Source organism: Lygodium microphyllum, chromosome 28, assembly GCF_053477565.2.
Source record: "Lygodium microphyllum isolate KBCC chromosome 28, Lygodium_microphyllum_v1.1.10, whole genome shotgun sequence".
NCBI classification, from domain to species: Eukaryota; Viridiplantae; Streptophyta; class Polypodiopsida; order Schizaeales; family Lygodiaceae; genus Lygodium; species Lygodium microphyllum.
In genome coordinates, this window is record NC_141162.1 from 112,390,602 (window position 1) to 112,396,268 (window position 5,667).

Here is a 5,667-nt window from a genome sequence, read left to right on the forward strand (position 1 = left end):
AAGATTCCTCTTGTCCCCCTTGCTAGTCATCCCTAGGCCCTCAATTTCTAGTTTTGCAGAAGGGGTGAGGGCCCGCCAGGGGGGGGAGGGATAAAAGAGAGGACACTTGCTTTTTAGTGTTTTTCGATGACATCATTGATGATAAAGAGAGAACACTTTCTTTTAGCGCTTCTGATGATATCATTGATGACGTCAAAGAGGAAGCTCCATTTCTGTAGTGTGAAGATAAAAATTTACGAATATATGGGTGAGCACCGCATGGCATGTCCTTAGGAAGCCGTCATTCCAAGGCTTATGACCAAGGCATGGACCTTGGCATCTTGGCCTTGGCATACTTGGCAACATGCTACGAAGGCTTCATTGGCGCCATTGGCTATGCATGAGAAGCTCCCACTAGCTTGTAGAACAATCTTCCTGAGAGGTCATCCATCCCAGTAATGTCATCACCCAAGTGCACTTAACTACCAAGTGGCTATCCACTAGGCTAGTTCTTTTTGTTGTTCTATACTAAAACATAGTTTTAATAAGCTAGTCTTGGGAGGGTCTCCCAATCTTTCTTCCATGAATTGGCATATAATACCTCATTAATAATAATTATTATCTTCATAATGAGAGTCAGTTTCATAATTAGAGCTATTTTTAAAAAAATGTGCAATGTAAATCAATTTTCTTTGGAATTTATACACACATTAAAATAAACTAAGTAATGGGGACATTATACCCATCCAATTAGGATGAAAGCTCTCATTGCTCTAGGTTTGTTAATGAAGATTGGTGTCAGTAGGTTGATAATGTTATTTGGATCGGTTGATGAAGAGGCATACCCAAGGAGATAGCCAACAAGGTCTGAACTTGAGTCGCATGTTGGAAATTTAGTCTGTTTTAGGAATTAGAAGCACTGATGGGGTTATAGGATCTAGTGGGAGGTGGATTGAAAAATTCTTCTGCAAGAGTTCTGCTAGAGATTCAAGGGTCTTGGATTGCGAGGTGTTACCACCTTTTCCACAGCTAACTTCTCGTCCAAGGGTATGTGTCACCTTTTCTTGGGACGAGGCCTATTATGACAGCGAATTTCTTTCTTTTCTTCCGTAACAGTTTTATTATTATGTTATTATTATTATTATTTATTTTATATTCTTTTGCCCTACTCCCAAGTATGTTTCCACTTTTTCTTGAAGAATAGGTTGGCATGACAAGGACCTAAGTCCTTTTCTCCCATGACCAATATATTTTTATTTTGTTTTTCTCTTGTTGGTTTTGAAGAGTAGAATGGTAGGAATGCCATGTATGAGAACCATCCTCACAACCTCTGATACATCACATGGAAAGGAAACCAAGGAGGAGGGGAAGGTGGGTATAAGGGGCTAATAGAACAAAGCCACATCATTGGGATCAACAAGAGGACTATCAAGAGAATTAGGTAGAGCCATATCGACCATCATGCAAGGAATGAGGAAGCTATCGACAGTGATTGTCAAGATCCTTAGGGAGGGTAATACTTCTTGAGGCGATAGCCATTAATCAAGAAGGAATCATCCGAAGCATCAATTGTCTAGACTTGGACCGAGCAATTAGGATTGAGAGCAAGTACTTTATAAGGGCCCATCCAACATTGTTGAAGCTTTCCTGAAACCTTGCCAAATTGAGAATCATAAAATGGGACTAAGTCACCTTCCTTAAACTCCTTCTGCTTGATGAAGCTGTTATGATAGGCTTTTCTGCGAGCTTGCATGACTTCCATGTATTGTAGAGTCATTCTATGAGTCTCATCAAGACATTCCAAGTGCAAAAGATATTGTTGCAATGACTTGCCATCTCCCAAGCGTTCTTTGATAGACATGCACAGAGAGGGTAGCTCAAGTTCAACATGGGAGATGGTTTTGGTTCCATATACCAGTTAGAAAGGGGTTTGTCTTGTAGATGCCTCATGGGAGGTTTTGTATGCTCAGATGGCCTCTATAAGCCAATCATCCTAATCACGATGATGTGCATCAATCGTTCTCGTCAAAATTGAACAAAGGATGCAATTGGTAACTTTGACTTGGCCGTTGGCTCTGGGGTAATATGGTGTGGACTTACGATGGCGAATCTTATACAATTCTGTCAATTTTTCCATAATCTTGTTGAGGAAGTGAGTACCTCTCTCACTGACGAGCTTTAGGGGACTACCAAAATGGGTGATAATGTTCTCGTACAAGAATAGAGCCAAACTGTTGCCATCATCCCGCTTTAGAGATTTGGCTTCACACCACGTGGTTACATAGTCTGTAGTAAGACCAAGATGTATCTATTCTGTTTCCTTCTGGTTGGCAGATCAATGGGACCAATGAAGTCAATTTTCCACTTCTTGAATGGATTTAGGAGAAGGATTGGTTGCAGGGACATGGTGCTAGATTTGGTAGGCTTTTCCATTCACTTTGACAAGCATCACACCATTTGTAGTAGTCATAGCCATCCTTAAGGAGGGTCAGCCACCAATATCATGCAACCAAGGTCGTTTTGGCTGTCTTTTTTTTTGCAAAGTGTTTGCCACAGAGCTTGTCATGGCATGCTTTCAGCACGATTCCAATCTCTTCTCGTGCAATACATCTTCGCAAGACCTCGTCTTTTCCTTTACCTTGTATAGAGCACATCCTAACAAGGTGTAGGGGCTGATTCCAATAGAAGCTTCTTCTCATGGCTCGAGATGCTAGGGGAATACTGTTGGGTTGCCAGGAGGTTGGATATGTCTTCATACCATGGGGTAATTGTTTTGACTAGAAACAAGGAAGCATCAAGAAGGTCTAGATCATCTTGCTCTTCTTCATCATTGCTTTGAAGAATTCGCAATAGATGATCAGCCAGAACATGAGAGCAACCGGGTTTGGTAACCACTTCAAATTCAAACTCTTGAAATAGAAGGAGCCATCTCATCATTCTTCCCTTCATATCGGCCTTGTTCATCATGAAGGACAAGGCTTCATGGTTCACATATAATTTGAAGTGCATTGATATCAGATAGTGTCGAAACTTCTCCAAGGCAAACACCATTGCCAAGTACTCAAGCTCTGTCCCTGTGTATTTTTGTTCTCTGTTAGTTACTTTTTGGCTTGCATAATAGATAGGTTGATCTAGCTTCGAGAGGCCCTTTTGGCATAAGACTACACCTAGGCCTTCTACTGATGCATAAGTGTGCACATGGAACTCCTTCATTCAATCAAGAGGTTGCACGATGGATGTTTCAATCAAACATTGCTTTAGGATGTTAAACGTCTCGTCACAATCATTAATCCATGTGAACTCTGCATCTTTTCTTAGGAGTTTATGAAAAGGGACTTTCTTCATCGCAAAGTGCACAATGAATTGTATGTAATAGTCCACATGGCCAAGAAATCCCCTCAATTGTTTAAGGTTGGTTGGGGTTGTTAAGGTGGCAATCTTCTCAATCTTGGCAATATATGTTGCTATCCCTTGTGCAGAGACAATGTGGCCTATAAGAATTCTTGAAAAGACTCAAAAGACACATTTGTTAGGGTTGAGAGTCACGGATTAGGCTATAGACATAGAAGTCATCTAGGTACACCTTAATGAAATCATGTAGATGGTTGTGGAAGGTAGCCATATGTTGAGATATTTGTAGTCACACCTAATGTATCCTCTTTGTATGAGGTAGTTTGGGCTGTTGAAGACATGTTGGCTGTAGGAATCCCATATGCATAGAGAGGGAAAACTGCTACCCATCCAACAACTATAAATCATTGTACTTGTATGAATGAATACATGATAATGCTTTTGTTTATCAGTTAGTGACAGTCTTGTACTTGTCAGTCCAATACACAAGATTGTATTTATGAGTCCAAGCTGCTATCTTGGAACCTAATTCACTTGTGTAACAGTTGGTCTCTATTTTTCTATGTCATCATGAGTTTGGTCTTTATCTTCCATCGGCCATAGCTTTTGCCATGCTCTAGATCTGTGTGTCTTTAACATGGTATCATAGTGCAGCTGAGCATGACACAACACCATTTTTCTTTGATCTAGCTCAGCTTGAGCTCAGTTAGCTCAAGACAAGTCTAGGACCTCATCTCCCACTCCTTCTCCACTTGACCTTGTGGCAGCCATAGTCAACAGTACCCTGCCTATTTGAAGCTCTCATATCTCTCTCTACTGGCCAAATCTTACTGAGCTTCCTTTTGGAGAAGTGTTCCTCCGGTACTAAATGTTCTCTGTATCACTTGAAACATCAACATTGCCTTGCCACAAGCTTAGCATTATCAATTTTCTTAGGCTTCATTTGCCATAGCCAAATCTATACCTACCTCTAATTGAGCTTCTTGATCTCCCCCTACATACCATAACTCCACTTTCTTCCTTCAAGGGGATTGCTCCCTTTCTTTGGGCGTTGACGCCTAGCACATCAAACACCAACATTATTGCTCAACCAACTCGACATTACAAAAATTCGTGATCACTATCAAAACTGCGCTCGTTCATGTTCTCTAGCTCTGTGCGTTGCGAATCAGCAGGCGACCTGGATGATTAGCATAGGGATTTGATAGAGCATCAGATGAGCTTTATTTCCATTAAAAAGGTTTTCAAAATGATCCATTGTAGCTCCTACAATCAGTGAAAAACTAGGCCTAGGTCAAAACCCTAATCTAGGAAGCCATAGCCAAACTTCACTAAAGCTTCAATTTTCTTCATTTTCTCACTCCTCTTGGCACATTCAAGTTCCTACCACTCTGAACTAAGTAATCACTTAGTTTTTTTGCAAATATTTCATCAATCAATCATCAAGTTGTGGAAGATTTGGAGAAATCAAAGCTCAATGGGACAAGATCATTGCTACTACAAGTCTCAAGCTCTTCAATTTCTCACTCTTTTTAGTCAAGTAGAGTTTCTACCATTCAAGATCTGCTACAACACTCAGTGTTCCAGCAAATATTTAATTGATTTACCATCAAGGAGGGGTTTCAAGCTGAAGGGGTAACATCAAACACCAAGGAACATGTATCATCATCTTCAAAACCATAGTATCTTTTGATACTACATAGTGGGATTGACACTGCCCCATCACTTGTGCTTGTTAGCACATTCAAGAATCAATTCACTACTAATTTATCTAAGATTTAAAGTTGATTTTCAATGACAAACATGAATTTTTTTATAAATATGCCATTCATAAAGAGAAGTGTAATCATTTTTACTCACTTGTACCACATAGGAGATGCTACTCTACCTACAAGAAGACATGGAGCTACCTATATCCAAATGCCATCAATGTATCCATGTGAAGACCTTGAAGACAAAAAAGTGCAAAAGTTTGCAGTTATTTCCATTGTCTCAAAAATAATGATATCTTTGCTTGTGGGGGACATGAAGACTAGTGCAAGCAAAGAAGACCATGAAGAAAATGACCAAAAGAGAAAAGTGAAGAACAAGTTCAAGATCAAAAAGAGCAAGCTTGACTACACTGATGAGAAGACCCGCAATGAATTGAAGATCTATGTCAAAAAAAATGCTGAAAATTGCAAGGGCCTACCCATCCTTGACCCAAATTTTTACTAGACTTTTTAGCCTTGTAATGCCTAGTCCGAATGTCTTTATCATAAGCTTGTAAACTCCTCATGTAGCCCTGTACTACAACCTCTGCACACTTTGTGACGCTCGAGTTTGCATCTGTTGTTG